This window comes from Lactuca sativa, chromosome 5, assembly GCF_002870075.4.
Source record: "Lactuca sativa cultivar Salinas chromosome 5, Lsat_Salinas_v11, whole genome shotgun sequence".
Lineage (NCBI taxonomy): Eukaryota > Viridiplantae > Streptophyta > Magnoliopsida > Asterales > Asteraceae > Lactuca > Lactuca sativa.
The window spans coordinates 198,259,460-198,268,712 of record NC_056627.2 but is presented as its reverse complement, the minus strand read 5'-3'; positions in this window follow the sequence as shown (position 1 = coordinate 198,268,712).

Sequence of the window (9,253 nt, the reverse complement as noted above, 5' to 3'; positions counted from 1 at the left end):
CCGGCTCACACTCCTCTCAATGAAGGAGTATTAAGTCAGCTCAAGCAGTGTTTGGCTCGTCCCACAACCCCACGACTTTTGTGGGCGAGGTTCGGTCATTTCTCTTTATTATTTAAATGCTTTGGTGCTTTATCTAGTCCGATCCGATTGTCAGCAACCCAATCGCATCAGACTAGAGGGACTTGACGACCGATTATATGACTAAGTCCAGTCTGATGTCATTGGTCGCGTACCAATAACACCAGACTGGGGGGACTTGATGAAATATGGTCCACTGGCGTGGCCTAGACTGCTCTAGCATGCCAGCCTGGCCTAGCGCGCTCCTGCCAGCCTTGCCTGGCGCTCCCTTGCCAGCCTTGCTAGGGACTCCCTTGCCAGTCCTGCTGGGGACTCTCCCGCCGGCTCAGCCAGGCACTCCCTCGCCTGGCACTCCCTTGCCATTCTTTCCTGGTGCGCGCCCACCAGCCTTGCCTGGGGCGCGCCCGCCAGCCCCGCCCGGCGCCCCGGACGGCCTTGCCCAGCTCCTTGCTAGTTGGGCTTGATTTGGGCAGGCCCAAGGCCTGACCTAATTGTCCTCTATATAATAAACAGTACCTCCTCCCATGGAGGGGACCCTTCCCTAGATGTTCCCCCATGGCTCAGCCGCCACTATACTCCGGCCGGGTGGCTCAGCCGCCACCCGCCGCCGTTAGCCACCATACACCACCACCACCACCAAGATGGTTCTCTCCAGCCATGGAGGACCATCTCAGATCTTCTAGCTGATCTAACTTGACCGTCGGAGCCCGCTCCTGGGGCACAGTCCCTGGGGCGGCTCTAACGGGTTTGCACTGTGATGTCAGATCTCCGTCGGAGCAGAAGACAAGAAGAAGCGTCGGAGGCTGATGTTCCATCAGACCCTTTTTGGGGAGTTTACTACCGTAAACCCATGAGTTTACGGCAGTAAATGTCACAACTGTAAATTTTGAGCCATGTAATCTATACATTCAAGTTAATGTGAATCAAAAACTTCAATCAAATACAACATGCTAGGACTACAAATAGTCATCAAACAATTGGAGACCCTAGAAGTTCTTGTTAAGTCTAATTTAGGCTAGAACTTCCTTATTGGATCCAAATGAGCCAATAAGCTTCCAATTAGACTATCATGGGCTTAGAACCCTAATTGGGCTCTAATTGGACCCACACTTATTTATTTTAACATTTTGGGCCATATTGGGCCTAGAATTAAATAAATTAAAAGCCTTGATACATGAATAACCTAAACTAGTCCAATAAAAATATAAAAATCCTACTACATTCTTTTAGACTAAAAACATACCTAAGGCTAACTCTAATATTGGGCTTAGGAGCAAAAGGCCCAAATTTCTTTTTTTTCCTCCATGTTTCGGCCCAATACCCAAGCCCAAGAGGATTTGAAGATAGTTGACTTAAGTGTGCCACCTCATTAATATCCAAAGGATATCCATGCAATATTTCCCATTCCTCCATGCACATCACTTCAAAATCACTTCTCCCTTCTCTCCTCTCTCACTCTCGGCCATACACACTTACACACACCAAAAATCTCTCAAACACTCTCTAGATCACTCAAGAACATCTCTTCCCCTCCATCCAAAATCTCGAAAATTTGGAAGCATTCAAGAGGAAATCTCCACAATATTCTTCATCTAAGGTAAGATCATGCATAGATCTATGGTTTAAATTCTTTTGTTATCAAAATCCTTTCCTAACCTATGCAAAAATCGTGATCTTACACCCTAGAACCATCTCAAAACTCAAGATCTTCATCAAAGGGAGCCAAGGCCAAAAACACCTCATTTTTCTTCCATCTTTTCTTCCAAAAACCGAAACTACACCCAAGGTGAGATTCATACCCCTATTTTCTGTTTTTATGAGTTTTGTGGGGGGGGGGGGGGGGGGAATACAAGTGAAAGTGTAGATCTATATGTGTTTGTATGCCTTGTATGATTTCCATGCTTATATGTATGCTTATATGTGTTTTAATGTTGGATCTAGCCATTAAACCCCTCAAAACCGAGATATAACTTATGTTTTATGATTTTAGCTTCAAATATATTTCTACATATAAAGTGATACAAGAAAAATAGCTAAGTGGTTAGCAACAATTTTCTTTAAGCTAAAAACACACATTTTGGGCCAAAAATGTGAAAAATACAAAATTAAGGGCCCAAATTGACATTTCACAGATTCTAATGGTTGAAATGTGCCAAAACAGTTTCCATAAAACTATTTCTGGAATTATATTCAATTAGAGGATTAAAAACATAAATTTCAAGCTTATTGGGCTAAAAATGAAAATTCCGGCCCAAGGAGGCCCATTATGCGAATTTTTCTGTTTTGAAGGGCCAAAACTGTGAATTTCTGTAAAACAGTGGACTATAAGTGTCCCAAATCCTTTTCAAAGGTTTAAAATGCTTTTTAAATTTAAAAAGGACCAAAGTTGCAAAAATTTTCCAATTTGGGCCAAAATTGTCAAAATTGCGAAAAGAAGGGCTAAAACCGAGAAAAACTGCATTTTCAGGGACTTAAACTGTTTTCTATGAAAAATATGCTGGAAAATATTAATTTCAATAAATTTTGGTGTTAAAATGTCAAGAAAAATAGTTTAAGGACCAAACCGGGGAATATTACATAAAAAGGGTTGAAAATGTAAATTTTACAAATAATGAGGGGCTGAAAACAGAAATATTTCAAGGCTAATTCAATATGTACAATTTGATCAAATAATGACACCTCGACTATCAACGAAATACAACTCATTACAATACCAAAAGTCGTTGTTAAACGAATTGGCTCGGTCTCGAGCCAATGGAAATCTACAACTACTAACTCTTCGACACTACGAATCATACAAATAACGTTTGGTAATACATATACATACGAGTGTGCACAGACGTCTACGCACCATCTTCGGGCCCCAAAAGTGTAAAATCTTGCTTGTTGGGCCTAGCTAGCCCAATGACCTGATCTTAAGGCCCGAAGACACATATTTTCTACGAAGTGTTGAGTTTCACCGACTTGGCACAACGTAGAGTGACTTTCAATGGCTTGTACCACTGGTCCCCAAGGGTCCATGGTATTGCTAGAAGAGTCTGCATATTTTACGAGGCGGGTCGGGGACCCCTCGCACGCATATTTTCCCCAACCGGTTAATGGAGTCATCGGGGTCTTCGTGACCTCTTTCTCTTCGGATGTGGGACTACACCTTGTCCGGGCGATTGGATAACGCGATTAGTACTGACGACGCCTTCGGGAATCGTTAGTATATCTACAAACTGGGCGTTTGCGTAACGCGGGTTTGTAGTAAATAATCCTGCTCGAGAACCTTCCAACGTCGCCTGGGACTGACACTGCTATCTTCGTAATGGTTTCAACGCAACTTAATGGATTCCAAAGGAACTAGGGGAACATCGGGTTTTCCTAGGGTTTTCAATACGTACAGATTTGAAATGCATACATTTTCAATGAACATTTTTTTTACAAGTATAGAAACAAACAAGCATACCTATGGATCTTCACAAATGTTTTCAAAAGCTTACCTTTTCAGAAAATATCGGATTTTCTGGTGGTTTTTCAAACAATACAAATATTCGATTTCAAACACTACTTATGAACTCACCAACATTTCATATGTTGACGATTTTCCAAAATACTTGTATTCTCAGGGAACCAGTGAATCAAGGGAAATCATACTCAGTGACGGTTGCAGTTTATTTTTGTATGAATTGAACAAATTAATTTTTGGGGAATGTAATGTTTAAACAATGGATGATATGTAAACACTACTGGTTGTACTATGTTGATGAATGGTGACGAATGTTGTTATGTTTCATATATATTCAATGTTATGGTATTCAATTGAGTCACGACAGCCCCCGGACGTTTCCGCCGTCTGGTTCGGGGGTGTGACAGTAAACTCATGGTCTATCCATTCACTTCGAATTTTGGGGTTCCTAAACCATCCAAGCAAGTTCCTAGTCCATAAGTCATGCTAGATAGGGAGTTGGATCATCAAAACACCCTTTTTGGGGTGTTTACGGTTCTTGAATGGTTCTTGGGGATTTACTACCGTAAACCCATGAGTGTACGACAGTAAAATCATGGTTACTCTATCGTGTGGGACCCACTGGACCTACCCCTCCTTGGGGCATTGATCTTTGGAGATGGAGCAGACATCAGGGACAACGACCCCCGTTTGGCATGTCACGTGAGTTCTTTGACTTGAGGGACGGAGGACCGGCCGACCGAGCCCTACCGGTCATGGTGAGACGGTTACGGGACACCGGCGACCTTGCTCAGGACACTGCTGATCAAGTACGCCAGCTGTGGACTAGGGTCGAGCGTGCGGAACAGGAGACGCGTGACGTCCTCCGGGAGTTTCACCTGAGGCAGGTAAGGTGGGAATCTCGACTCCAGGATGTAGAACGCTTGGTGGCTCGTCTTCAGGGAGCGTCCACATCTTCGGCACCACCTCCTGACGCAGCTCATCGCGGTTAGGGATAGACCTATCGTAGTAGGATATTAGTAACTATGTTATGTACTCCGGCTCTATGTTTAAGTGACTACACTACTCATGGAGCCGCTATGCTGTCGGATTAGTGTTACTTATGTATGCTCTTACGAGCAAATTTTCTTGTACTAAACACGGATAATATTAATAAACTTTTGTGTGTTTTGCTATGATATTCTCAGTTGTTATATGTTGAGGCGTTATGATTGTATGCTTGATGATAGTAATGTTTAGGTTCGTACCCTACACCTAGTTAGTATGATCATAACCTCACCGAAACCACGTACACTCAACATCTTTCCGTTTCATGACAGAAAGATGCCTCGCCCAGCTACTCGCGGAAATCCCGAACCAACCCCGCCCGAAGTTGACTCCACTGCTTTCTAGGCAGCCGTGTCTGCTGCGGTCACGGCAGCTATGGCACAACTTCACCGAGGAAACAATGGAGGAGGCAATGGTCAAGGCTCCGGAAGTTCGAACAACGGGACGAACCAAGGGCTCACTAAAACGTGCACCTACAAGGATTTTGCGAACGCTAAACCCCGAACTTTCAACGGCACTGGGGGAGTGATCGCTCTAAAGCGATGGATTGAGAAGGTAGAGTCGGTGTTCGAGATATGCGAGTGCCCCGAGCAGATGAAGGTGAAGTTCGCGGCCTGCACTTTTGTGGACCAAGCACTCACTTGGTGGAATGGTCACATAGAAGCTATGACACTCCCTGTTGCCAACTCTATACCCTGGACAGAAATGAAAGAGATGTTGACGGCTGAGTACTGCCCCCGAGGTGAAATACAGAAGATGGAGCAGGAGCTGTGGAATCTCACGGTGCAGAATGGGAACATCGATGCTTACATATCGAGATTCAGCGAACTATCCCTGTTGTGCCCGGGTATGATCACATCAGAGGGAAAGAAGATTGAACGATTCATCTGGGGACTGACATCCCCCATTCAAGGGAATGTGATAGCTGCTAACCCTGAAACGTTTGACAGCGCGAAGAGATTGGCAAAGAGGCTATATGATCATAACCACAAAAGGGCGAAAAACCAGTGGAGACCGAGAAGAAGAAGGAGGGGGATGGTAAGAAGGGATGGAACCACAAAAGAAAGGGGCGTCAGGGCCCCGAGACCTCAAAAAGGCAACAAACAGTGGCAGTTAACGCTGTTACTGCGCCGGTTCCAGTCACCTCACATGCTCCAGCCTCAGCTGCTTCAAATGCTTCAAGACCCTATTCCGGTAGCGCTCCCAAGTGCAATAAGTGCAGTTTCCATCATCATGGAGAATGTAAGGAGTTCCATTGCACCAGTTGCAACCGAAGGGGACACACTGCGAAGTTCTGCAGGACTTATCCTTCTCAGAACCAGAGTCAGGGAAACAACCAGAACAACAACAACAACCACCGCAACATCAACAACACCAATGCCGGCGGCAACAACGTAGGGCCTAGCCACACCTGTTTCGGGTGTGGAAGGACGGGACATTTCCGTCGAGATTGCCCTAACAACAACAACAACTCAGGAAACAGAGGAACAGGAAGAATGCTGACTATGGGTCAGAGTGATGCAGTTCAAGATCCCGCAGTTGTGACCGGTACGTTTCTCCTAAACCACACTTATGCATGCATCTTATTTGATACCGGAGCGGAGCGAAGTTTCGTAAGCGAAAAGTTTAAACATTTACTAAAACAACAACCCCAGAAGCTAAATGAAACCTATACGGTGGAAATGGCCAATGGGAAAACCGAATCCACTAGGGAGATCTACATCGGATGTACCCTAACCCTTAACCAGCACGTCTTTCGAATAGACCTAATGCCAGTATCAATTAGGAGTTTTGATGTGATTATCGGCATGGATTGGTTAAGCCCCCACCATGCTGAGATTATGTGCCACGAGAAGGCCGTTCGCCTTCGTCTCCCAAATCACGAAACCCTAGTAATTTACGGAGACAAACCCAGTACGAATCTCCGCCTCATCTCGTGCATCAAAGCGCAAAAACACTTGCGAAAGAACAATTTGGCGTTCTTGGCTCACATAGTGGACAAGACCAAAGAAGAAACTAACATCCAAGACATTCCGGTAGCGTGTGAATTTCCGGACGTGTTTCCCGAAGATCTTCCAGGAGTACCCCCAGAGAGACAGGTTGAATTCCGAATCGACCTCGTTCCAGGAGCAACTCCCCTCGCTAAATCACCATATCGGTTGGCACCTGCTGAAATGCAGGAATTATCCAGCCAACTCAGTGAGCTTCTGGACAAGGGATTTATCCGACCTAGCTACTCGCCATGGGGAGCTCCGGTGCTCTTTGTCAAAAAGAAGGATGGATCTTTCAGAATGTGCATCGATTACAGAGAGTCAAACAAACTCACTGTCAAAGACCGCTACCCACTCCCGCGAATCGATGATCTATTCGACCAGCTCCAAGGAGCTAGCTATTTTTCTAAAATAGACTTACGATCCGGATACCACCAACTCAAGGTCCGAGAAGAGGATATTCCAAAAACCGCTTTTCGAACCCGCTATGGACATTATGAATTCGTTGTAATGCCCTTCGGTCTAACAAATGCACCTGCCGCATTTATGGACCTAATGAATCGAATCTGTCGACCGTTCCTGGACAACTTCGTCATTGTGTTTATCGATGACATCCTCGTCTATTCTCGAAGCAAAGAGGAGCATGGCCGTCATCTCCGACAAATTTTAGAGACTCTGCGCACGGAAAAGCTTTACGCCAAACTCTCCAAGTGCGAGTTCTGGCTTCGGAGTGTGAATTTCTTAGGCCACGTAGTTAGCCAAGATGGAATTCATGTGGATCCCTCTAAGGTCAAAGCTGTGGAAGGATGGGCAACTCCGACTACGCCCACAGAAATTCGTCAGTTCTTAGGCCTAGCAGGGTACTATAGGAGATTCATCCAGAACTTCTCTAAGATCGCCAAGCCGCTTACCTTGCTTACGCAAAAGGGCGTGCCATTCAAGTGGACAGACCGACAAGAGATTGCGTTTCGAACCTTGAAGCAAGCTCTTTGCAGCGCTCCTGTACTATCTCTACCTGAAGGAACGGAAGATTTTGTAGTTTACTGTGACGCGTCAAATCAAGGCTTAGGTTGCGTTCTCATGCAACGTGGAAGAGTGATAGCATATGCGTCCCGTCAACTAAAGACGCACGAAGTAAATTACACGACCCATGACCTAGAACTGGGAGCCGTGGTCTTCGCCCTAAAAATTTGGAGGCACTACCTGTACGGTACCAAGTGCACCATCTTCACAGACCACAAGAGCCTCCAGCACATCTTGAATCAGAAGGAGCTGAACATGAGACAACGAAGATGGGTGGAGTTGTTAAACGACTACGAATGCGAGATCAAGTACCATCCAGGCAAGGCCAACGTGGTAGCTGACGCATTAAGTCGGAAGGAGTACACAAATCGCCGTACGAAAACGCACTCGATAACCATTCAGTCTCATCTGACCACTCAAATTGCATCAGTCCAGGCAGAGGCTATGAAAGCGGAAAATAGAACTAGCGAGGCATTGCGCGGAATGGAGAAGAACCTGGAAGTCAAAGAGAATGGGGTATACTACTTCATGAACCGTATTTGGGTTCCAAAAATCGGAGGATTCAGAAAGACCGTTATGAAGGAAGCCCACAAGACACGATACTCCATTCATCCTGGTTCGGACAAGATGTATTTGGACATTAAGCAGCACTATTGGTGGCCTAACATGAAGGCGGAAATCGCGACTTATGTTAGTAAGTGCCTTACGTGTGCCAAAGTGAAAGTGGAGTACCAGAAACCTTCCGGGTTGTTGCAACAACCGGCAATCCCTGAGTGGAAATGGGAGGGGATTTCTATGGACTTCGTGACCAAGCTGCCCAAGACGTCGGACGGATTGGACACCATATGGGTAATAATCGACCGACTGACGAAATCTGCCCATTTCCTGCCAATCAAAGAGTCCTACAAGATGGAGAGGCTGACGCGTTTGTACCTACGAGAGATTGTAAGACTTCATGGAGTGCCAAAATCTATCATCTCGGATAGGGACAGTAGGTTCACGTCACGCTTTTGGCAGTCGCTCCACAAGGCCATGGGAACTCATCTTGATATGAGCACCGCGTATCACCCACAAACGGACGGTCAAAGCGAACGAACCATTCAGACGCTTGAAGACATGCTTCGTGCATGCGTGACAGACTTCGGAAAGTCTTGGGATACCCACCTACCGTTGATCGAGTTTTCATATAACAATAGTTATCATTCGAGCATTAAGGTGGCCCCTTTCGAAGCACTGTACGGGCGTAAATGTAGATCACCGTTATGTTGGGCTGAAGTAGGTGACACACAGCTAGCAAGAACACATACGTCGAATAGGGCAATGACAGGAGCGGAAATCATTCGCGAGACCACAGAAAAGATTGTCCAGATCAAAGCTCGATTACAGGCATCGCGTGACCGGCAAAAGAGCTACGCTGATAAACGGCGAAAGCCCTTAGAATTCCAGGTCGGTGATCGAGTATTGTTGAAGGTCTCACCCTGGAAAGGAGTTATACGTTTCGGAAAACGAGGAAAGCTAAACCCACGGTACATTGGACCTTTCGAAATCGTCGCCCGAATAGGTCCGGTAGCCTACAGACTACAACTACCCACGGAGCTAAACGGTGTACACCCCGTGTTTCATGTTTCTAATCTGAAAAAGTGCCTATCAGATGAAACTCTTG